The sequence below is a fragment of the Podarcis gaigeae genome (genome assembly GCF_964106915.1).
Source record: "Podarcis gaigeae genome assembly, chromosome: 2".
In the NCBI taxonomy this organism is placed as follows: Eukaryota; Metazoa; Chordata; class Lepidosauria; order Squamata; family Lacertidae; genus Podarcis; species Podarcis gaigeae.
Genome location: NC_139679.1, coordinates 84,553,870 through 84,580,177, shown reverse-complemented (window position 1 = coordinate 84,580,177; position 26,308 = coordinate 84,553,870). Strand labels below are relative to the sequence as shown.

Below are 26,308 nucleotides of genomic sequence, written 5' to 3'. Positions count from 1 at the left end.
CAAGGCACTTCAGCAGCACGCTTATCCGGTTCCTGTTGTCCAACACCTGCTGCATTCCCTGGGTGAGGGTAAGGTCTTCGCTAAGCTGGACCTTGCCCAAGCCTATCAACAACTGCCCGTCGATGATGCCACTGCTGAAGCCCAGACGATCGTCACCCACCGGGGGGCATTCCGTTGCCGCCGGTTGCAGTTCGGGGTGAGTGTGGCTCCTGGCATCTTCCAAAGCCTTATGGAGCGTCTCCTGCAAGGGCTTCCGGGCATGGTACCATATTTTGATGACGTCTTGGTGTCTGCAGACTCACACCAGCAGCTGTTCCAGCGCCTCCGTGCCGTGCTGACCAGGTTCCAAGAGGCTGGGCTCAAGGTAAAGAGGGAAAGTGCCAGATCGCCGTTCCACAGGTAGAGTTCCTGGGCTATCTTATCGATGCCTCCGGCCTTCACCCGACCACATCCAAGATCCGCGCTATCCAGCAGGCCCCCACCCCAAAGAACAAGACGGAGTTGCAGGCGTTCCTGGGGCTGCTGAACTTTTATAACATGTTCCTGCCCCACAAAGCCACAGTGGCTGAGCCTCTTCACTGACTCCTTAGCACAAAGACGCCTTGGGCCTGGGGTCATCGGGAGACGACGGCCTTCAACGCGGTCAAGGCTCTCCTTTCATCAGACAGTGTGCTGGTACAGTACAGTGAATCCAGGCCGCTGGTCCTTGCCTGCGACGCCTCACCTTTTGGCATCGGTGCTGTCCTTAGTCACCGTTTTCCAGACAGAAGAGAAGCACCGCTCGCCTACTTTTCCAGGATGCTATCTCCGACGGAACGGAATTACAGACAGCTCGACAAGGAGGCACTGGCACTTGTGGCTGGAGTGAAGAGGTTCCATGAATACCTCTATGGCAGGACTTTTGACCTCATCACTGACCACAAGCCACTCCTGGGCCTCCTCGCCGGTGATCGTCCAACTCCACCGGTCCTCTTGCCACGCATGCTGCGATGGACTGTTTTCCTGGCTGCCTACCACTACCGGCTCATCCATCGCCCGGGGAAATCGATGGGCTATGCCGACGCCCTCAGCCGTTGCCCTCTTCCAGCATTTGTGGAAGACCCGGCTCCAGCTTCATCGCTCCTTCTGATTGAGGATCTTCCGGCAGCGCCTGTATCGGCTGCCACTGTGGCCTCTGCGTCTGCCCAGGATCGCACCATCAGCTGGGTGCTCAACTGGGTGTGGAGGGGGTGGCCACAAGGGCCTTTTGCATCGGAGTTCCAGCCCTTCACAACCAGACAACATGAACTCTCAGCTCATCGCGGCTGTCTGCTGTGGGGAGACCGCGTCGTGATTCCCCAGGGACTCCGTCAGCGCGTCCTGGAGGCTCTGCACGTTGGCCACCCGGGAATTGTCAAAATGAAGGCGTTGGCTCGGTGTTACGTCTGGTGGCCTAATATGGACGATGCCATCACTGCCTGTCAAGCGTGCCAAGAGTCGAGGCCTGCACCACCGGCAGCTAAGGGACACACCTGGGAGACGCCAAAGACACCCTGGTCGAGGGTGCACATCGATCTGGCTGGCCCCTTTCATGGCCGGACCTTTATGGTAGTGGTGGACGCCTATTCCAAATGGCTGGAGGTCGCCCTGATGCCCTCCACCACTACCGAAGCCGTCATCCGGGTGCTGCGAGGCCTGTTTGCAACGCATGGGTGTCCTGATGTCCTTGTCTCTGACAACAGACCACAGTTCACGTCAGGCACGTTTGAGCGGTATCTTTTGGGACTGGGCATCCGCCATGCCCTAACGGCACCCTTTCATCCATCCAGCAACGGGCAAGCGGAAAGAATGGTGCGCTCGGCAAAAGAGGCACTGGCGCGCCTGGACCGGGGAGACTGGCATGAGCGGGTCGCCGAATACTTGTTCGTGCAACACATCACCCCTCATGCGGCCACAGGGCGGAGTCCTGCTGAACTGCTTATGGGCCGCCGCCTCAGGTCACCGCTTGACCGGCTACACCCAGACCTTGCCGTGGCTGAACCCCCAGGCTGTGCCAACGCGCCACGGTCATTTGTCCCAGGAAACCAGGTCTTTGCCCGGAACTATGTGGGGGACATTCCTTGGGTGCCAGCAACAGTAGTGGGAGTCACTGGACCTCGCTCATACCAGGTGGCACTCGAAGACGGACGCTTGTGGCGACGGCACATAGACCAGCTTAGGTGCAGGGTTGGGGACTTGGACACTACCGAGGTGCCCCCAACTGCGCTTGCGGCTCCAGAAGAGACACGTACAGATGGCGAGGCCCCACCTACACCTCCCTCGCAAACTGCTAGCGTGGAGCCGAACCAAGCCGCTTCAGAGGGTCTGCCAGACTTACCACAGACTCAGACCACTCCACTTGCGGAGGCTCCACCCACAGCAGCGGATCCAGGGGAGTTGGTTCCAACGCCACCTAGGGTCGCACCACAGCCTCAGCAAGAACTGTGTGGCCCTCCGGACTTGGCTACCAGTCCCCGGCGGTCTGGCAGAGTTCCCAAGCGCCCAACTTATTTAAAGGACTATGTTGTTGGACATGTATCACTGTTGGTCTAAGTATGGGAAATGTAACCGATATGCTTTTGTGCCTAATTGAACCATTACGCGTAGTGCTGTATATAAGGAAACCATTACGATTGTAACTAACGCCTTATCTCGGTGGGGAGGGGTGTTATGTAGTGAAGTTTCACCCTGGGCCAGCAGGGGGATACTGTATATAGTTTTCACTCAGGTCCACGTCAGTTATTTTAGGCGGGAACTCTGGGCTGTTGTTGCTACAATGTTGACAGCCAGCTGCCTATAAAAGCAGGCCGGCTGAGCTGTTGCAGTCAGTTCTATTCCAGCTTACAAAATAAAGAGCTACTTGGAGAAATCACTGTGTCGTCTGCTATGTCAACCCACAACTTAACAGTTTGCATAATGCAAAGGCTGCAATCTCCAAATAGCGCACTTACCAAGAAGATGCCCCATTCAATTGTGGGGCTTCTGATTCAACATACGTAGGGCCACACTGTCAAGTATGCAGCTAGATTTTCTATTTGCTAGGCAGGTGAGGTTCTCTGGGGGTGGCTCATCCCGTTTCACCACCTGAGGCAAAACGGGAAGTTGCTGCTCCCCCTCTGCCAAAGCCTCATTTACAGAGGTCATGCGTCGGCTTCTTGCTTCTCCAGTAGCATTGGCTGGAGTGGCGAGGCACCCATAGGGGTGCTGCCCAAGGCAGCTGCTTCAATCTGCCTCAATGGTGGGCCGGTCCTGAGGTTCACATATCCTTAAGGCTTCATATCACAGCAGAACTCCAGAATGACTTCTTCTACCTTTGCAATGTTACAGCATTCAAGAAGCCAATACAGTGGCACCTCGGGTTAAGTACTTAATTCGTTCCGGAGGTCCGTTCTTAACCTGAAACTGTTCTTAACCTGAAGCACCACTTTAGCTAATGGGGCCTCCTGCTGCTGCCACACCGCCGGAGCATGATTTCTGTTCTCATCCTGAAGCAAAGTTCTTAACCTGAAGCACTATTTCTGGGTTAGCAGAGTCTGTAACCTGAAGCGTATGTAGCTTGAGGTTACCACTGTATAGGGGGATAAATCATAGCAGTGCAGGTTGTGGAGGGGAGCAAGGAGAAAGAAGCAAACTTGTCACTCAGCATCAGGCTTCCACCTTCCCTGGAGTAAATGGGCACCGCAGCTTAACTTTCAGCAGATTGCATGGACAGCCATTTTCTGATTCACAAAGAGCAATGAAAGCACTCCTCTTCTATCAGTATCCAGCAAAGACTTTTTCTTGCTGACAATCTTGCCTACAATTCTGAGAATGCCTCCTTCACCCGGCAGCCTTAAATGGGCACTGGCATGATTCTGTCAAGTCCATTCTGATGGAAAGAGCCTGGCAGCCAGAGCAGAGCCTTCTGGCCCCTGTGCTCTGCCTTCCGGTTCTGCTGACTTGAAAGGAACAGTTCTTGCAGGCTGTTCTGACAGGCAAAGAGATGGTTAGATACTGCAGTGCAAAAATAAAACTCTGATTCACAACCCATCGTGTTTCACACACTGTGATGGAAAAGCCAGGCCTTGCCCAGAACAGGGCCACGCTGTCCTGTTATTCAAAACTATGCAGAGGTGTGTTTGCAGATGAAGAATGCCGATTGGTGGGTGATCAAGGCAGCAAATCATCTCTGCCACCTAGGAATATGCTCTCGAATGGTCAGCCCTCACACCTACTGCAGACTGGGAGGAGGTGTGAAACTGGTGTATCAGATGTGGACCAAGAAACTTGAAAGTGGGGCTGAACCAGAGGAAGGAAAGGAGCTCTAAATGTTTTTTTGACTTGTCCCCTGACTGGTGGAAATTGAAAGGCTGCTATTGTTGAGTGTTGTTTTTTTAACTTTTAATTCTCAGGTGGGTGCCATTGCCGTTATAAGAGAACAAGGGGCAGGCGTTCACGGTGAGTTCTGTCACCTCTTTTTCTAGAAAATTAGCACTGGTCCCAACCCACTTGAGTTGTGTGTAGTATACACAGGGAATGTGGATGTGCGTGTGGGTTCAGACGTGCGTAACGACACCAGGGTAAGGTATGCATTAAAATGCATATATTGGTAAAAATAGCATTCAAAAATATTAGGGAAATATACAAAAATGCATATATTAGGAAAATTGCATATTGTGCATATTAAGAGAACATATACTAAAATGCTGATGAATTTTCATTGGAAAACTGATGTGGAGAACTGAAATTAAAACTGGAAAAGTGAGAAACCAAACTTGATCTCTCTCTCTCTCTCTGCTCTGTTGTGTGCAGTGCTTTTTTCTCACAAAATATTTACGGGTACTCTCACTTTGACTCAAGAAAATCACCATTTTATAGTTCAAATGGAAAGAAATACAGTAAATGGACAAAAGTACAAAGATTCACAAAATGTTTAGGGGTATGTGTACCCCTGCATCCCCCCAGAAAAAAGCAGTGTGTGTGTGTGTGTGTGTGTGTGTGTGTGTGTCGTACAGGTCTAGGCCAGTTGACTCAGAAGTGGAGCATCCTACTGAGTTCGATAACAATGGATTTCTATTATTTCTTTATTTCTTTAATTTGTATACCACCCTTCATCCATAGATCTCAGGATGGTTCACATCTCTAGTAAGTGTGTGCCTTGGACTGCAGCCTTGCCTGCCTTCCTGTTGCTAGAGAGAGGGACAACTTTATCTTGGTAAATTGTTGATATATATCTGCAGCACTCCTCTCATAAGTAGGTACTCTCTGTTTATAGATTACTGCTGAGCTTTGTAAGAGCAACAATGGACAGTTTATCATCTCATGGGGGGGGGGTGAAGCCTTGAGTTTTTGTATTGCTAGGACAGCTAACGAAATGATAATGTTGTTTGTTTTCAGTATTCCTTTGCCTCTGTTGGCCCTGAGCCGTTCAAGGAAAGGACTGTGACTTCTGGTAATGTTTGTGCTTGGCCTGTGATATGATATGACAAAGAGGAGCCTGACATCGCTTGAGTGTTCTGTTCCTCTTGTGGGTTCAGTGCAATGTAAGGATTTCCTGTCAAACCCCTAATTCCTTCGAACAACAGCGCCTCTGAGATTACTCTTGTCTGTCTTCCTTTCGTGTGCCAACCATAGCAGATAGGGTTGCTGAACAGTGAGTCATAGCTTCCAGATGAACCAATCTAGCTCTTCAGAGCTTAAATATCAGTTAGAAAGGTACGAAACAGAGAAGAGTCTGAGGCTCTTGACCTAGCTGCTCCAGCCAGCTTTCAAGTTCATTGATTCATTCATTATTTTCTTTGTCGCTTATCCATAGCCATCCATAATGTCGTTTATCCATAGCCGAAACCATGCTCAAGGCAACTTACAATATGACAAAAATTACATAATTATAAACATAACAAAAGTAGTCATAAACAATAAATAAAACATCAAAAAGTACACAACCAAAGTGTACAATTTTCACATAAATCATAAGAACAAAAAATAAAATATACCAGAAAAATCAATTATCAAAAACAGCAACAACCCCTTCCCCAACTAAAACCCTAAACAACACCCTAGCACAAGAGTCTGTCCAGCAGCCTCAGCTTTTGTAGATGGAGTCAATCAGGGCAAAGGTTGTTGAGGTAATGCATCAGCTTGGACTTGTCTTTCCGTGCCAGTTTTGCTAGTGATGCTTGCTTGGAAAATGCTGAACATTCAAGTCCTTCTGTCTCTAGGCCACATGACCCACATATGCATTCCTGTCAAATCAGTTCTGCACTTAGTTTCTGTGACTTTTGGTACCCACTGAACAGAACACAAGCCTGAAGTGGGGCGTGTTTTTCATTCATCCTAACTCTCTAGCCCCTGCCAACATCCTTCTGAAATGTTGTGAGTTACTTCCTGGGGGCACCTCAATGATTTATGCTATTTTCATAATAAAATAGTTGCCTGCTAAAGCACCGGGAAGAGACATAGATCTCTCTTCTTTTTTTTTTTTTTTTTTTTTTGTTCTCCCTCCTCCCTCCAAAAAACAAAACTTCAAAATTATCTACCTCAGAAACCTTGTACTGTATGTACATTGGTGGGTTTATTATCTCAGAGGAGATCAAGTGATTCCATTTTTATCTACCTAAAACAGTAATGGTTGCCTTAGGAAGATAACCACTGCAGCTATTTTTCTAAAAAATTCTGAGGCTTCATCCTCAGAAGTGGATGCCTACAAATTTCATCTGTTTCTGCCAAAAGCTTTTTAAAAAGTTACATACATTTCCTTTTTTGCTGTGGGTGCTAGTGGTAGGTGGGTGAGATTTAAAGGTGTCTTGCACAAAAAACCTTGACATTGTTTGACTGTAATTTGGGAGGATTTATCCATTCTGGACAGCCTGCATATGCCTGCAAAATTTATCCCCTTCTGTCAAAAGCTGTTTTTTATTCCCCTTAAAAGTGAATGGGAGAAAAATAAGGGTTCCCCTCCCCCCGAAGTATATTCAGATTCAGGCCCCAAGCCAAATCAGGCAGCCTCTGAAGCACTTTGCTTTCTGAAGTGCTGGACTGAGATCTAAGCCAGTCTTGAGGCTTGTGTACACCTCTAGCTTTTACACAAGGCAACAGATATTGCTCACATTAGAAAGCTGAAGTGACGGTGGTAAGGGAGGCACAGGGGGTTTCTTTTACACTGACTAAAAGAAGTTAAAGATTACAACATCTGCAAAATTACATTAACTCAAAGGCCACAGTACAACACAGTGCTGGATTAGGGTAGGTTAATATTAGTTAATAATGATTAATAATGAAGTTATTACAGAGCCTGAGTGGACAGGTGCACAGGAGGGGGGAAACAAAATAGATTATAAAATATTTCCTCAGTAGAACATTTCCTTCTGCAGAAGTAGTTTGTGCCCACAAAAACAAAGAGAAATTCTCCAGGACTCAGTCTGTTGTTCTTTCTGGCTCTTCCCACCAGCTTTTTCTCACCATTTTTAGATTGTTTTTCTAACCCCAGAGACACTTCAATGGATGAGATTCCTTTGGGTACTCTGCAATATAGATGCAAATCACGTCTTCTTGACAGATACATGCCTCCACAGTTGCTACTAAACCAGAGCACAGGGGCGGCAATCACCCTTCACCCAACAATATTGGGTGCGTGAAACATCCCACACTACTACAAGAGGAAAGGTTTTCCCTGGTGGACAGCAGAAACTCCTCTATTTTCACTTGTTCTGAAGGGAGAGAGCAAACAAGGTCAGCCTGGATCAGCACACACACAAGCCCTGGGATTGTACGACCTTTAGACTGCACCATGTCAGAGCCAGTTTAAAGGGCAGCTGAGGACTTTCAGGGAAAGATGACAGCAGTGGAAGAAGAGGATGAGGAGACGACACAGCGATACCACTAGGGCAGGGGTAGGCAACCTAAGGCCCGTGGGCCGGATGCAGCCCAATCGCCTTCTCAATCTGGCCCATGGACGGTCCGAGAATCAGCATGTTTTTACATGAGTTGAATGTGTCCTTTTATTTAAAATGCATCTCTGGGTTATTTGTGGGGCATAGGAATTCATTCATCCCCCCCCCCAAAAAAATAGTCCAGCCCACTACATGGTCTGAGGGATGGTGGACCGGCCTACGGCTGAAAAAGGTTGCTGACCCCTGCACTAGGGGAACAAACAACTATGGTATGTTTAAAGTACAAGCTGGCATATCGGAAAAGATTGTTGATGCAGTTGTGGGAATATTGACCAGGTTGGATTGAGGGACAATGTTCTACACTCTGCCTTATAACCCCATTCTCTTCTGCTGCCAAGTCCACCCTGTGTCTACTCTTCAGGTGTGCTGCTTTGTGCCTGGAACAAACCACAAACCAGGGCACTTCAATTCCACGCCAGGGGCTCTGATACAGGGATGGTGCAGAGGGCTCAAACCCCTACCCCCCCCGACATTTTCAGAGGGCAAACTGGGGTGCACACACCCCACCAACCCTGTCGCTCGCCCACAGTTTAGCATTCTATCCAAACCATCGTTAGTCTGAACTAAGTCCAAAACATCTGGAGGGAACCAGGCTGGAGGAGGCTGTGAAACATCTGAAAGATTTCAGACAAGAATAATGAGCTTGGATTCACACAGCAAAAAAACTCTCCTTCGTGCTGCTGGTCTTTCACACCTTGTTTTTTATCATGCCCACACCCTCGTCCCTTGATACTTTATCCCAAAGATGCTTACGAGGCTAGTAAATAATTAGCTGTTTGTACCTTACCAGAGCAAAGAGCTGACAGAGCCTGTGACTTTTGCCTTTTAAGGAAAGGAAAATATGCAGGATAGGATATTTCTCCCACCACCGCTATATCTTCTTGTTTCCTCCACCTCCTGTAAATGCCAACCTGCCTGGAAAAAGGACTGAGCAAGTGCAGCTTGGAATGTCCTCCTAATCCCCAGGTCAGAGATTGGCAACCGACTATTGAGAAATCGCCCTTGGATAGTTTTCTCTTGAAGCCACAGCAATGGACTACTAGGATTGTTCGGTCAGCAGCCTTGCTAGATTCTGTGCGTAACTTTAGGGTAAAGGAAACCTCAGACACTTTTTTTTCTACCAGGGATGCCATGGAAGGAGGATGGGTTTGGGTAGTGGGACATTGCCCCTCTTGCATGTCAGAACAGCTGGGGCTGTGCTTTGGGAGGAAAGGTATTTAGGATCAACTCACCTATTCTTCCTTCAGAGTGGCTATTAGAGTGGATAAGATAGATATTGTTATTATTATTTCAGTTATGAATCATTTCCTTTCAAATGTCTCATAATGCATTGAACACATATGTAAAACAACTGCATGTATCAAAACAATTTAAAAACTGCATATAAAAGAACAATAATTTTATTATTTATACCCCACCCATCTGGTTGGGTTGACCCAGCCACTCTGGGCGGCTTCCAACACATGTAAAAACATAATTACAGCCATATGAATGCATGAAGAGAGAATCATGTGTATGAATAAAGAATCCAGTTTTCCTTTTGCTAGTAAGAAATGACTCTATTGTTAGATCAGAGCCAGCTCCATACAAGGTGCTGCGCTAAGCATGTGCCCTGGAAACTAGCTGAAGGTCTTCAAACCAAACTGGACAACCAATTGCTGGGGATTTCTCTAGCAGTGGATTTTTTGCCTTGTGCCAAAGATGGAGTTACAGTAAGTAGACTCATAGGCTGGGTGGGCCTTGAATGTTAAGATTGGTGAATGAGGGATGTCTTATGACAGAGGTCTTGTGCCCCCCAAAAGCCAGTGAAGTGGCAGAACAGCTGAAGATGTATAGAAACAGCTATATGATGATCCGGTGCTTTTTATCTGGGGGAATGCATACCCCTAAACATTTTGTGAATCTAGGTTTGGCCTCACTGAGGGGCAGTATTTCAATATGAGTAGGAAAATGAGAGTACCCCTAAACATATTTTTTTTTAGAAAAAAGCACTGCCTATTACGAATGCCTCTAGGTCCTTCAAGCACAGTTGTCTGGTAGCAGGGCCAAGGGATGCATTTATGAAAAGCAAAGCGATGCAAAATTTTCTGTCCCAAACTCATTATCTTGAATCAAATCCTTATCGATTGAAAGAAAGAAAAAAACCACCTTGGAAGAACTGTGCCTAGGATTGTACCCTAAGAGCATTTTCAGCCAGAGCGTCTCCTCCCTGCACTTTCCTTACCCCTCTCCAGAGACACTCGGCAAAGAAAGCATTTGCTCAGGAAATGTGCTGTACAGCGAGAACATTTTCCCTCCCTGATTCGACGGTTCTAGGAAATGAAGACCACACAATGAACTGCAATGCATATTCTTTTTTTAAATTTGGCTGAATTCCAGACAGGAACGCAGCAGGCCGAGAGCCAAAGCTGATGGTGGCAACCATGTTTGTTGTTTGCCTAACTACCCTGTTCATGTCTGAAGCAGGGGGACAATGGGTCATATAGGTATAGGAAGAGTCTTTCCCTGGGATGGCTCAATGGCCAAACAACTTTTCCTCCCAGCTTGGCTCCCATATCAAAGTGAGCTCAGTTAGGAGGAAAGTGTTTGTGGCAACGGGCCATGGGGACATAAAGTGGAGCTGCCCTAATCCATGCACCTTTAACATTATATCCTGCCCCTTTCTACATGAATAGGGAAGATACAACCTAGATCAGACTAAGGATTAAGGAGATAGTTCATGAGACTCTTACTCTCAGGATCGTGGGTTCGAGTCCAACGTTCGGCAAAAGATTCCTGCATTGCAGGGGGTTGGACTAGATGACCCTTGGGATCCCTTCCAACTCCCTTCCAAGATTCCATGACTTCACCAAACCTGGGTTGTGTACACATTACCATGGACTCTGGCACCAGCGCACTCCAACTTGGTTTGAAGCCAAGTACACAATGTTTTGGCCACCTCATGAGAAGAGAAGACTCCTTGGAACAGACCCTGATGTTGGGAAAGATGGAGGGCACAAGGAGAAGGGGACGACAGAGGACAAGATGGTTGGACAGTGTTCTCGAAGCTGCCAGCATGAGTTTGACCAAGCTGCGGGAGGCAGTGGAAGACAGGAGTGCCTGGCCTGCTCTGGTCCATGGGGTCAGAAAGAGTCGGACACGACTAAACGACTAAACAACAACAACAACAAAACACATAATGTTAGCCACAAGCAGTGCAGTTTTTCTAGAAAAAGAGGTGCCGGAACTCACCTTGAACACTTCCCTCATTCCCTTAGAATGGCAATGGCCCCCACCTGAGAGGTGCCGGAACTGAGTTCTGGTGAGTTCCTGCTGAAAAGCAAGCCCTGGTCACAATCCATTTTTACCCTGGAGTCTCTTGAGAAACACCCCGATTTGATGTGATTGCGCATGCTCAGCTGACAGCAAATGCACAGATGACAATTTCCTTGCACAGAATGGGATTGCAGGTGCAGGGAAGCAAATCAGGTCAGGGCCGTCTCTCCCTGGGGGTGCAAAGGGTGCGGGGCACCTGGGCGCTGAAGCCGCCTTAGCTCTTAACCATGATCACAGTTGATCGCTGGGTCATTTCCGTTCTATTTTGCGAAAGAGCTATCGCTGCCACTTTTTATTTTTTCATGTTAGCGGGTTTCGCTGTTCGCCTCCTTAAAAGCTGGACATCTTAGACTTGTGCCCCTAAAAAAATCTCAGCAACTTTGACCTGCCCCCCTCAAAAAATGGGGGCAGATCTTTGCACCCTGGCGGTGCATATGCTAAAGACGGCCCTGAATCGGGTGATATGCATTGGGCAAAGACACCCTGCTTCCTTTCCGGCATGTTCAACAGCTGCAAATGCAACTTGAAAGTCAGCATATTGGAAAAGCCTTGCTGCATTTTCAGCCACTAATGCAGAGCTTTCCAAACTGCGTGTCACGACATGTTGGTGTGTCGGCTGCAGTGTGTCGGTGTGTCGTGTGAACTCTCCCCGTGCTCCTCCCGGGGCTGGAAAGGAGTTAGTTTAACCTCCGGTTTGCTAGTAAAACTGAATTACTGTGTCGTGAAATGATGCCTGTCTAAAAAGTGCGTCACCGACATGAAAAGTTTGGAAAGCTCTGCACTCATGTGTATGTAGCCCTGGTTCCCCTCAAATGTTTTGCACTGCAACTGCCTTCATCCTTCACTGATGGCCACACTGGCTGCAGCTGATGGGAGTTGGAGATCAACCTCATCTGGAAGACACCAGAGTGGGGAAGCCCCAACAAAATAGAGAAGTGATGCGTGACAGCAGCTCATTGCCAGGTGGTTTCCATATGCCAAACTCCAAGGGGGGAAATAAGGATGTTGTAATGAAAATGAGAGACCAGGGTCAACAAAAGCAATGAATACAGCAGATTGAGAAGTTTCACCTCAGGGAACTTATATTAGATCACAATCACTGCAATAGGTTCTGTGGTCTCCATTTACACTGCCTTCCCATTATTTGTGTCCATAAAAGGGTCTCCAGGCAGTACGACCATTTGAGAATAAAGAGCCCACAGTTTAGGATCATCTGCAGCTGGTGAGAAGGAAACCCAGTTTCTGTATATTATCCTCAGCTGAACTGTTATACAACCAGAGGGACACATGAAGATGGCCGAGTGAGAAATGTAAACAACGTTTCTGCCAAAAACACAAGTTCAAAACTAGTAGGAGGGGAGGGGAGGCGGGAAGTTGAGAGAGAAGCCAGGGAGGGTTTGAGATCACAGGCGCCCGGGACGAAAACAACACAGAGGGCTAAAGCAATAGCATGGAAGTCAATGGCACGAACTGGAAATGTGAAGAGGGCGAGGGCTTCTGCATCCCCAACAAAGCGGGAGCCGATTTGCACTTGTACCAATTTATATGTGTAGGTGCAAATTCAGAAGTAATTATTACAATTTAAATAGAAATATTATACATCCCAGCAGGCAAAGGCTGCAACCACAAGGTGATTTGAGCACCTGCCCATTCCAGGTGTGTTCCCTGTACGTCCAAGGTCCCTGGGGACACAGGTGGCACCGTGGTCTAAATCCCTGAGCCTCTTGAGCTTGCCAATTGGAAGGTTGGTAGTTCGAATCCCCGTGACAGGGTGAGCTCCCATTGCTTTGTCGCAGCTCCTACCAGCCTATCAGTTTGAAAGCATACCAATGCAAGTAGATAAATAGGTAGTGCTGTGGTGGGAAGGTAAATGGCATTTCTGTGCACTCTGGTTTCTGTCACGGTGTTCCGTTGCGCCAGAAGCGGTTTAGTTATGCTGGCCGCATGACCTGGAAAGCTTCTGTGGACAAACGCTGGCTCCCTTGGCCTGAAAAGCAAGATGAGTGCCGCACCCCATAGTCACATTTGACTGGACTTAACTGTCCAGGGGTCCTTTGCCTTGCCTTACCCAAGGTCCTTGCCCTTCCTTCTTAGGGTTATTTATGTTTAAACTGGGCTTGAATCAGGTAGGCCACCCGAAGTTTAAGATCCAGGGGAAATGAAAGAAAGCTGGTGTTTGGGGTGATGGCAGTGCAGCTCACTGAGGAAGTTACCAGAAAGCCAGGCCAGAAGAAGATGGCTCCTCTTTCTTTTTGTGAATGTTCACTTACCCAGTGCTTTTAGAAGCCTATTAGGGGGCTTGGCTTGGCTTACGTGTTTTCATTAACAGCCTTTCTTCCTACAATTTGAGCACTGGGACACTTATGGGGCAATGCTTATCATTACAGTCATTGGGTGGCATTCAACTAAGTTTTATTCTGAGTAGACCCAGTGAAATTAATGAACATGACTAAGTTAGGTCCGGTGATTTCAATAGGTTTACTCTGAGTAAAACTTAGTTGCATGCCACCCCATCCGGGCCTAATAATCCCTGCAGGCTAGAGTTTCACACTGGCTTTAAAAGGAATATCTAGCTTTATATATATTTCTTACACAAAACTTTCTCAGGGCTCAGTTCAAGATTTAAACATGTTTCAGCGTTGCTCTCATTCCTTGCACGAAGTCTCTCGATGGCATCTTTGAGCAGCAAGAGGTCTTTTTTAAAAAAGCTTCAGAGGAAGAGCAGGTGAGAAAGGGAACTTTGTGAAGTAGCATACTCAGAAAGCTGATAGAAGTTTTAGTGGGGCTAGCAGATGAAAACCTCCTAGGCAGCTTGAAACCAAGATACAGAACTGGCCTCATTATGTCCTTCTAAATGGTTATCCAAATTTCTCAGAGCAAGCCTTTTAGTGTGGCTCCCTCTCTTCTGGGGAATAGTATTCCTGTCACGATAGGAAAGGAGCCCACTATCTGCGTCTTCCAGGAACAACTGAAGATAGTTTTTGTTCTGACTGGCCTTCCCAGATGGATAAATGGCTGGGTTGTTTTTGTTTTGCCATAAGTGTCCTCTTGTTGGGTTTTAGTCTCGTTTTAAGTATATTTGCCATTTTTTCTGTCTTTAACAGTTTTTAATTAAGCTGCCTTGAGGCAGTTGTTTAGAAGGCAATTAATAAATTGATGATGAGAAGAAGACAAAGAAGAGCCAGTCTAAAAATCCAAATTAATGCTTAAGATTAAATCACTTCTTCTGAAACCACAGGTTTCAAACCAGGTATGATTTCCTTACCGTATCTGACATCACTCTATTTGCCAGTGACTATATCCTGAGGCACGCCATGCCCTCTTACACCAATAAATCTTTACTAATTCTCAGTGCCTGTGTGTAGGAGTGTGTACGTGCTGGATATAAACTCCAGGGAAATATTTATGGGAGGGATTTTAATTCTTCTTGGCTACAGGATTTTGTTTGTTTCCTTGGGTGATGTGTTGGCAAGGGTAAGAGAAGCCTCATGAGAGAGTCTGTGGTTCTTCGGAAGGGAAATGAGTCTCTGCTCAGGATAACGGACAAGTTTTAACAAGCAGTGGCACCTCACACCTAAGGCCAAAACTCATGGCGTGATGCTGGAAATTTGTGATCCGATCTCCTGATTTGTTTTTTTTTAAAACTAAAGCAACCACAAGCATCTCTGATTCTTATCAAAGCAGTAGCACTGGGAAAGTAGGTGTTTAACCCTTTCCTCTGCGCTATTTGCCCAAAGCAGTCACATTAGGTTGGAAAGGCATGATACAGGTAAATAAAGAAACTAGTACCAGGACTTTTTTACCTGTAGGAACCAGGGGAAAGAATTTATATGGGATACTACTGGATCACCCCTTTCCACATATTTATCAACCATCTGAACAAATTCATCAGTGTTAGAGAGGACTTACCTTTGGAGAAGCCATGCTTATTCTTCTTCACAAGACTTGTTCTTCTATATCAGGAATGGGGAACTTGTGACCTTCCTGATATTGCTGGGACTGCAACTCCCATCAGCTCCAGCTCATTGGAGGTTTCAAGCAGAGTTTGGATGGCCATCTGCCAGGGATAATTTGGTGGAGATTTCTGCATTGCAGGGAGCTGGATTAGATAACGCTTGTGTCCTTTCCGACTCTACAATTCTATGATTCTATTATCTCTGTCTTACAACTTGAAAGGATTTATAATCATATAAGATGGCTCCTGCTAGATCAGACAAGGGAGCATCTAATCCATTTTGTTCCCATCCATCTGTGGAGAGCTCAGAAGCAGGACATGAGCACAGGATCACTCTCTCCAACTGGAACCCAGAGATGACCAACCTAGAACCATTTTGATTCCTAAACTGAGCAAATGTTTTCTCTGCAAGGTCAAAGTGGGAAACCTTCCATTGTCTCTTTCCTCACAAATCCTGTCTTAAGGGCACATTTAAGATATGAATAGGGTGTGAGCCTGTGACCTGGCCCAGGAACTAAGTATTTATCATTACAAAAGACTGCCCAGGCTCCCCAGGAAATCCAATCATGTAACCTGCTAGACAGGAGATAAACAACGACAGGAGAAAAACAACATTCAAATTTCTGTTTAGACCGCCTTTTTGTGGTATGATGTATCTGAAGGGTGGCCTTAGGTTACACCCCTTCTGTGATGTATGTATGATGTTTCTGGGGGTGGTCTTGATCTACAGGGTGGCAATTTCAAAAGTCTTTATAAGGCCTTGCACGCCATTTTTCTGGGTTCCTCCTTTCTCCTGCGGGTGAGGGGAGTTCCCTGTTGCAACAGATCAATAAAGATCAAGCTTACTAGCTGCTTTACTTCTCAATATTCTCTGGTTGGCCTCTGTTATCTTCTCCTACCAATAGGGAACCTATGTAAGGACTCCATATGGGCTCTTGGATACCCCATAAGGGAAAAGGGCAATTTTTGTTTACAACATAGGTCTTCCCTTTATGCAGACAAATGTTTCACCACACCTTGATTAAAATTTGGTGGAGTCACCTGGTAACATTTGTTCCCAAATCATAGCCCAGGGCCCATTAGCTTGTTGTGCCAGCTCCAGGGAAAGGAATTTTGTTTGTCTGAGAACCAAGCACTGTTCTAAGGTACCTGCTATTGTTTTCTTCTGCTGGGATTTCCCCACAGTCCCTTGGTTTGTTTCAGAAGGGGGTGGGGGTGGGGTCCAAGACCTTGAATGACTTGATCCAGAGGTGTAAATTCTTACAGGGTCCTTTTGTAGACCAGGTTAATGATTTAACCTGTTCTGAGCTAACTTGCCATTAAACTTCCAAGTCCAGACATTTTATGGAATAAGCTTTAGCCTTGACAGCTCTCAGCTCCAAAGGGTCTGAAACCCCAACCACAGACACAGCTTGTTCTGCACATAGTAAAGTCTCACTCATTGCAGTGCAATGGACATTCTCCTAATCTAGATTGTGCTGTGTAAGAAAACTGCCAGAGGACAGCACTGAACACGATTCCTTTATCAAATAATCACTGCAACCACACCTGTCTCCTCAGATAAAAAGGGTAACAAACAACAGCTTGATGAATCTAGACAAGAGGTCGCCTGTGCCACTAGAATGGAAGGGTCCTTCTTCACCTTCCGGGGTATTTGCTAAAGTGGAGCACTGAATCTCCATCCAGATTGTCTGACTTGCTCCTGTTCTGTGCCCTAACTTTTTGGGGTAGATCAGGGTCTACTAACTAACAGATATTGTAGATGATTTGCAGTAGAGCAGAAACAAAAAGCCCTCCCCCCTTTCCAAACAATGCTGCTAAAATGCTTGCTGGGGGTGGGGGTTAAACAGGAGTGGATTTTTCTGTGACAGGATTGTGAGCTCAGTTCTGGTAATAAAAACAAAATCCTCAGCTGAGCATGAACTCAGAGGCACCCCATTCCTTAATCCTAAGCATATGTCTGTTCCTCTGAGTTGCTTTGGCTGGTCTGTCTCAGGGTTCCAATAAAAATGAAAGGTTGAATCCAAACTATTTGAAGCACACCCACCCACTCAAAAAAAGAATTCTGGGAAGCGTAGTTAACCTCCTCACAGTGCTACCATTCCCAGCACCCCTTAACAAATGACACTTCCAGGATTATTGGAGGAGGTGCTTTAAAATGCACAGTGTGTATACAGCCTAAGTAAGTTGAGCTGGTTTCAATTGTCTCGCTGGTTTCAATGGGACCCAAATTCAATTAACTTAGTCTGGCTCCCACGTCTCCTGAAGTCTGCCTGCCCTTGCTTATAGTCACTTGAATGGCCCAGAACAATTTTACTACTGAACTTCTCAAACAGATTCAAAGAACCACCTGATTGGGTGGCAAGGAAGGGGCAGAATGAGACATTAATATATTTAAAATTAGGTAATCAGAATAGGCTTGCTCCACGTCTGGTTAGCCACACCTAGAAATACCTAGGTTTGTACCAAGCAGAATAGTCATGATCAACCCATCTAATGGAAGAGATTTACTTAAGCTGCATCTTAGCCAGTGCTCAGCTCACCAAGGGGGGAGCAAGTAGGGAGAAGTGATCTCTTTCCTTCCCCTTTTGTGATGGCTTCTGTTTTTAGAAGGGGGAGGACATAATTTGACAGGTGGCTTAAAGAATTCTTCTAACTCTGGGGCCCGCAGTTGAACACTGATCTTCCCAATGCAGTCCTCCAGTCACACTAGCACAAAAGCATTGGTCTTCTCTTTCACAGTTGGCATCTATCAGCAGCCACTCCAGCCAGCTGCAGCTAATGGAATAAGGAGGTTGTAGCACCCACGCCATCAGCTTAACTGTGGGTCCACCTGTCTCCCACCCTGACCCCCACCATCCCTGAACAGTTGCATTCAAGCTGGTCATCCTAATAACTTTGCAACTTTAAGAGCCAAGAGACTGCGATGCGGCAGAGCAATGCTTTAATCCATTGCAAGGGACAGGGCAGACATTCCTGACATTTATTACAACTAGTATAACAAGCTCAGTAAAAAGGGGGTTTTAACTTGGCTGCCACAGTTAATACTCAAATGGGAGACACGTTTTTATGAGCGATCCTCATAATTCTTGCTCCAAAGACAGTATTTCCTTTGCCGTTGTTGTCACTTATTTTGTTAGCAACCTCCTTTTCTAAATTACAGTATAATTCATCTTTTACCTATATGCTCTACACTGGACAGTGCCTGCCCGCAGGCTTACAATCTAAAAGACATGACACAAAAGGTAAAAAGGATAGGGAGGGAAGATGACAAGTGAGCTCAAGCACCTAGCCAATATCATTTTACCATCACTTAAGGCAATCTTGTGTCCTTTACAGATATTCACTGTACAGAAATCCTGGAGTAAACATCAGTGGCCACAATAGGATACACAATGTGCCAGGAGATGAAGATCAGGACCCCGTGTTTAAAACCCAACAAGCAGTCATTGTAGGAAGAAGGAAAAACAAATATATTGGCTTAAGGAAAAGTACAATAACTCCAGCTGTCTTAGTGACTAGAAGAATCCTTTTAAGGGAGGCAATGCTGCCACCTGCTGCCACTGTCGGGAACTTGACCATCTTCTGTACCAGAGCTTTTAAATGACAAAATCCAGAAATTTGTCAAATCTCCTTCCCTTATCCTTTTTCTCTTAGCCCAAAGAAGATTGCTGGGACAAAACGGGTTTGCTTTTTGCAGTTACACCCCCTTTTCTTCATTTGCTCTCCAGTAAAAGGTCTCATGTTGAAATTCCTCTGTGCCTTCACAGTTCCTTCAAGCCGTTCCAAATATGGCTGTTCTTTCTTCCGAATAAATGATGCAGTTTGCAGGGCTTTGCTAGCAGCAATCAAACTGCGCAAGCCTGGTTCTAGCAGAAAGCAAGAAAGCTGGATTAGCCTTCTGCCAGGAGATGGCCATGCTGTCAGATAACATTTTTTTAAAGGAAATGTTGTAGTGGTGTGCTCAGGAGCAGCTGAAGGGTTTGTTTACGAGCGAATCGCTTCCCAGTGAAAACATGCAAAGTGATGAACATTTCAGCATTACATCATGCCTTCAGGTGCAGCCTCAAGATGCACAAAAGCCACTCTTCTACATAGAGCCAGTGTGGTGTAGTGGTTAAGAGCGGTAGTCTCGTAATCTGGGGAACCGGGTTCGCTTCCCCGCTCCTCCACATGCAGCTGCTGGGTGACCTTGGGCCAGTCACACTTCTCTGAAGTCTCTCAGCCCCACTCACCTCACAGAGTGTTTGTTGTGGGGGAGGAAGGGAAAGGAGAATGTTAGCCGCTTTGAGACTCCTTAAAGGGAGTGAAAGGCGGGATATCAAATCCAAACTCTTCTTCTTCTTCTTCTTCACCCAAATGACGGGAGGCTGCATGGGAGTGACACAGCCGCTGTGTGAGAGCCAGTCCTGTAAGGACTTCCCAACAGTCTTCCAGCATCCCTTCAAGAAAGCTGGCTCCTCCATCTCTGGGGTTTGCAGCCCCTTTACTGTCACAGAATCAGCAAATTATTCTCTATGCGGACATGCATGCATACCCTCCAAGTGTCCCTATATTCCAGGGACCGTCCCACAATTATGAAAGCCACCCAGCTTCTGATTTGATCCCAGAATGCCCCTGTTTCCCCTGCCAGTGCTGCCTCTGCTGAGCTCAGGGAGGAGGAGGAGGAGCCAGCACTTGTCCCAAGTGGCAATAACAATAGTGGTGGTCATGGCTGTGAGGGAGCACCCTGTTGCCTCTTGATGGCTGCCAGCCTCCTCCCTCCGTAGCAGCTGCTGGAGAGCAGGCCAGGAGGAGGAGAGGCTGTTAACCCCATGGGACACACCAGCTCTGAGGGGCAGGCAGAGGGCAGGAAGAAAGAGGAAGCAGAGCAGAGCTCAAGGAGTCTTGGGCTTTGTTTATTAAAAAAAAAAAGCTTTGTGCATCTCCGTCTAATCTTGTCCCTTTCTAAAATGTATTTATTGTTGTGCATGTTTCTTTTTGTAAATCTGCTAAGGAATAAAATAAAATAAAATTGGGATTAAGGGATTTTCTCAGGATGGGGGAGGGAGCATATGCTGTGTCCCATTGGTGCAGTGGTGCCTTTCTTCTGAAGGGAAATTGTCTGTGGGGGCAGGGGACAAGAAACAGGGAAGTCAAGGAAGGCCACTTTGGGGGGGGGGTGAGAAAAGTCCCTGTTTTCATCTGAGGGTATGAACATGCGCATACACAGATACATGCTAGCCAAGAGAGACCAAGCGCACTTTCTAAAATAACAGGAATCTCCCATCTTCCCATCCCCATTCTTGCTTTTAGGCTAAAGAGCAAAATAATTTGGATGCTTTGTAAGTGTATTCTGCCACTCCATCATGCGACTGGGAGCCAGGCTCTTCAAATAATTAGATCTCCTCTGGTGCATATCCTTCTCCCAATATATTTTCCTCTTTCCAAGTCCCCGTTTAGTTGCTTGGATTTTCTGACTTCTTTGCTGGTCTTGAAAACATGCCTGAATATGTCCTTATACAACAAATCACCCCCCCTTCCTTCTTTTTGCTATCAGCCCTTTGAGTGTGGCATAGAACTGATTTTCTACTACTGTACTGTCATGTTTTTAAAAGTAAGTCCTCGTAAATGGCTTGCTCTTGAAACACACCCACACACCCACACACCCCTGCCTCTGCTGCCACCTTCACAACTCATGCTTAAGCTCATAGCCTTATGGTTTCCTGCCCTTTGTGGTCTCTAGATGGTGCTATCCCCTTTGAAAACCCATAAAGCTAATGTTATTTTGCGATGAAGATTTTGTTGCGTGCAAAATGCAAATACATCATTACTAAGAAAGGGATTTCTCAGCTGAAACTTGGATTCCTGTTGGGGGTTCTCTGCAGGAAACCAATGCCACTCATTTATCCAGGGCCATTGTTCGCCAGGTGGAAATACTAGTGACAGCGCAGACCCACAGGGGAGCCAGATGTCCCCAGAGCATCAATGCACCATTGAACAAAGCAGGCATTCCTTATTTCAGAACACCACAGCTGGCAACACTACACTGAGCAGCTATATCACAGCCCAAGAATCCTTTCAAAACAACAAGGCAGGTTTGCTTAAAAGAACACTGGGGTAGCCTTCGGAATGGTTTATCCCACCTGATGTCTTGCTAAATTCTCTCTGCAGTGGGTTGATAAGGGAGTGGTTGAGAAACAAGGGATGGGGCTAGAGATCCTGTCAAGCAAAAGTACCATCCATATTGTCACCTGAGCACTCTGTTCCTTAATGGTGTCTGAGAACCACAGGGCAGCATTGTTAGGACACTGACATGTCCTTGCAAGAAAAGGACTGCAGCTCAGTAGTGGAGCACATTCAAAAAGGCCTCAGGTTCCACCCTTAGCATCTCCAGGTAGATCTGGGAAACACTTCTCACTGCAAGGCTGGAAAATATCTGCCAATCAGTATGGACCAGACTTCTTTCAACTGTGGATCCAACCAGGTACTCCCATCATCCCTGACCATTGGGTTAAGCTGGCTTGGAATGGCTGGGGTTGTGGTCTGACATCATTTAGGAACTGAAGATGGAAGGTGTTGGTGCAAAGTCTAGACAACACTGAGCCAGGTGGAGCAATGTTCTAGGGCAGCTTTGTGTGTTCCTGTGGCATTTCCCTCACAAAGAGCAACATGGAGAATTGTCACCTATTCAGTCACAAGAACTACAAATTTCTCCCTTTCCTCCCCCATATTGCTCAGAAATTACATGGAAGGTGAATGAAGGTGAGACCTTCTGTGTCTCAATGCAGCTTGTTGTTAATTTCCCCTTCCACCTCAGGAGCATTATAATATATCATATTCATAAGCATTTAAGGCAAACATGGGGAAAAGCGATGGATAAACAACAAAAGCCCTTTGCAGCAGGGGAGTAGGAACATCACTTCAGGCCTTCCCACGCAAAGAAAAACAATGTGGCTTCCTTCTATCCAAATTTACCACAGGAGAGAAGGAGGCTGCTCCTCCTGGATGAAGGAAACAGCTTCTCTATGAGCAAGTGCCATTTTTCAAACTCAAATTTGCCTCACTGAAATGAATGAGACTAGAAGAGCCTTTTTTTTCTATAAACAGCAATTGAGCTCCTTTTCTGCATGGTTGTCTTTTGCAGCACTTTTGAGCTTCCACTGAGCTCTGAGCCCAGGCCTCTTAGAAATGGACTGCCGCCGTGTTTTCACATCACAGCCAATACACAGACAGGCCAATGTCCAGGCTCTCTTCCCATACACCAGAGTCTAAAGTTCAGTCCTCCACATCAGTTTCAGGATATATATTTTTTAAGTCCTCACGAAAATCCACCAGGTTTGTAGTGCAATTTTCTCCTAACAGACATGTTTGCATGCAATTGTGCCTCACATACACAATTTTGCAAAGCAACTATCCCCAAAATAATGCATCTGTGTATGTTATTTTGACTAAAATATGTATTTTTAATGGATACTTTACACAAGTATATGCATTCTTGTAGAAATTTCTCGGCTGGAGAATGACACTGCAAAATTCAGAGTCTCGAAGGATGGCTGCGTTTCAATTCATGTACCATTTCGGTCCACCTTTAAATGCAGATGGAACTGAATTTCTCTCCCATCTCTGGAGGATCTTTTTTTTCCTGTCAAGAGGCATTATGCCTCATGTGTGTAATCTGCTGGAGACTGCAAACCAGCAGTGGGCAAGGCCAGAGCCAAAGGCACCCCACCTTTCCCCCTCAGTGTTACTTTCTGCCACCCCTTTGTTTTCTTGGCCACTGCCAACCCAAGCCAGAGAGGAGAGCATCATTCCCACCCACTGTCAGGAGCAAGCCAGCAGTAAATCACACCAGGCAAGTTGGAGTTAACTCTTTATTAGCAAGAACATGATCTGCACAGACTTGGCAGTGTTTCAGGCCTAATGAGCACAGCAGCTCATCCCCAGGAGGTCTTGCCCCATAGATGAGTTGCTGGGGCTGAAAGTCCCCACCTCTCCTCAGCCGTACAAGTCCCATCCTCTCCAGGGTTTTCCCCAAGCAATCAGAGACTGTGCCTGTGTGAAGCCAACCTCTCCTCCACCCTTTTCATGTCTCTTCTAGTTCTGGGACACCAGTGGGAAGGGAAACTTGTCACAGCAGGAGGGGGAGACACCTGTGCCTCTTCGCCAGGAGGACTTATCTCTGCCTCTGGCCTCCTTCCTCCCTTGCTTCAGCTTCTGCCTCTGATTCTGGACTTCTCCCTGCCACAGACTCCCCCAGCTCACTCAGCCCTATTGCCTCTTCAGCTTCTGAGACTGTCTTCTCCCTCTGACCACTCATCATTGTCCCACCACCAAACCGTGGGCTCCAAGCCTTCTTCCTTTGAGGGTTCCCCAGCTAGTTCCTCCCATCACCAAACAGCCTCGGCCCAGTATACCTGAAGGAGCGTCTCCACCCCATTGTTCAATCTGGACACTGAGGTCCAGCTCTGAGGGCCTTCTGGCAGTTCCCTCATTGAGAGAAGTGAGGTTGCAGGGAACCAGGCAGAGGGCCTTCTCGGTAGTGGCGCCTCCCCTGTGGAACGCCAAGGAATAAATAAACAACTATCTGACTTTTAGAAGACATCTGAAGGCAGCCTTGTTTAGGGAAGTTTTTAATGTTTGATGTTTTCTTGTGTTTTTAATGTTCTGTTGGAAGCCGCCCAGAGTGGTTGGGAAGGCCTGGCCAGATAGGCGAGGTATAAGTAATAATCAGCATCAGCATCGTCGTCATCATCATCATCATTCCTCTGCACCCCAACCAGTCAATGACATCCAGCCCCCCAGTTCCACACACAAAAGAAATAAATTATTATTATTATTATTATTATTATTATTATTATTATTATTATGTTGTGATGTCAAGCTTTGTTCAGCATACACAAATTGTTTGAAGCTGTGTGAGAGAGGGGGGTATGTGTGTCCATTATTCAGATCTTTCTTGGTCTCTTTTAATTGGAGGGAAGGAGAAAGAACATTGTATGCCCCACAAAAGAATGCATATTAGCACTTGCTAAGCTGCTTATGGGGAGAAGGGGGGCAGGTTATGGGGAAAATGGAACTGTTTCCAAAATTACAGAACTGCACAGGTGTCGGGGTGATACCTACACCCCTGCAACAAAATGCAGGGAGACATTCTCTGCAGGCAGCGCAAAGTATCCAAACGACATGAATGCAACAGCTCTTTAAAGCAGGGGCAGATGGTGGCAACTCCCTGCAAGAGATGAGCTCTACCTGCACTGTCAGACACAAGCAGGGTTTGGAGGAGCATGGGCAATTCTCCAGATGGCAGCTGTTTCAGCAGGAACTTGAAGCTTTGGCACGGCCACATCTGATGCGTAGGCAGTGACAGCACAGACAGAGCCTTGGGCGACTTCTCAGCGTAGGAATTAAAAAGGTAGAAACCAAAAAACAACTAGTATGACTAGAATATCACACCTGGCTGGCTGTTAGCCTGCTCTGTTCCCATTAAAGGTAAAGGTAAAGGGACCCCTGACCATTAGGTCCAGTCACGAACGACTCTGGGGTTGCGGCGCTCATCTCGCTTTACTGGCCGAGGGAGCCGGCGTACAGTTTCCGGGTCATGTGGCCAGCATGACTAAGTCGCTTCTGGCGAACCAGAGCAGCGCACGGAAATGCCGTTTACCTTCCCGCCAGAGCGGTACCTATTTATCTACTTGCACTTTGACGTGCTTTTGAAGCTGCTAGGTTGGCAGGAGCAGGGACCGAGCAACAGAAGCTCACCCCGTCACGGGGATTCAAACCACCGACCTTCTGATCGGCAAGACCTAGGCTCTGTGGTTTAACCCACAGCGCCACCCGTGTTCCTCTGTTCCCATTATGGGAATCTAAAATTCAACTAAGAGCATGCAAATGGGGTCATGCATTCTAACCCAACAACCACACTTTAAAGGACTTGAGCTTAGCAGAACTCTACCTGAGCTCCTGGATATAAGAGTCACAGTTCACTAATGTCCATAATATTGGTTTAGATAGTTTGCTGCTAACTCCCAAACCAGGAAGTTACTTGCAGCGTTCTGCTGGAGGTCCAGAGAGAACGTGCAGGAGCATGTATTGCACATCACTGAATGGCACAACGCCCAAATAAAAAAGAACCTTTATGATGACATTGATTTAAAAATAAAGAACCGGTTCTTTATTCATGCAGGGTGATTCTCCCAGCGCCTTGTGTCTTAAAAGGAGAGCAGAAAACTCTGCTTCTGTTGTGGGACAGACATGATGAATTTATCATAAAGGCAAAGGCAGAAGAAGGCTGCCCTCCAAGGGTTTTTCCTAACTCGGGCTTTCAAAACAATGCACTGCTAAAACCTTTCTGTCCCTCTACAAACTGAAATGTCATATGAGGATAGTTAAGTCTAGAGAGGTGCAGCCACTTTAGAAAACAGGAGAAAGCAAATATCTCTCTCTCTCTCTCTCTCTCTCTCTCTCTCTCTCTCTCTCTCACACACACACACACACACACACTGCAAGTTGCAAGCGGGCTGTAATAAAGCCCAGTCTTGGAACAGCAAGAAAGGTGAAACAGAGGTGAAGGTGATGTCATGCTTAAATAAATTGTATGAGGCAGGCCTTTAAACAGTTACATGCTCCAGCCTGAAAAAATCTAAGCCCCTTCATTGTCACTGGTGAACTGGACAGCTTCTCATTAAGCACTTAGCAGTGCATATATGAATAACAACAGTTAAGGATTAAATCTATTGTAGTCACTTTAATTACAAGAGAGGACTCTTATGGAGCAAAAAGCCGCTAACAGACACAGACAGAATTTCCATCCCTGCTCTAATAGGCTGAACACGTTATGCTATTTGATGCAAAATTTAGCTCAGCATCCCCATAAGGATCACTAATATAAGCGCCACAGCCACAGGGATTTAAAACCAGACAATGGTGGGGAGAGAGATGTTGCCAGTTCCTCTGTTTACTGATCTCAGTAAAGCAATATGCCCATTTCTCTCTCATACAAGACTCACAGCAAGTTCTGCAATATGGACACACCCAAAGAATTATTCTCGGTCACTTTCCCCCCCTGGGGTGCATTAAACCCAAATATCCTGTTTTGCCGCAGTACTGA

At 46.5% G+C, this 26,308-nt stretch overlaps 1 long non-coding RNA gene across 1 annotated transcript in view; it reads left to right on the top strand.

Annotated features, from left to right (window-relative positions):
• Positions 1–26,308, top strand: part of LOC310839046 — a 202,654-nt gene that overhangs the window by 106,883 nt on the left and 69,463 nt on the right. The window lies entirely within an intron of this gene.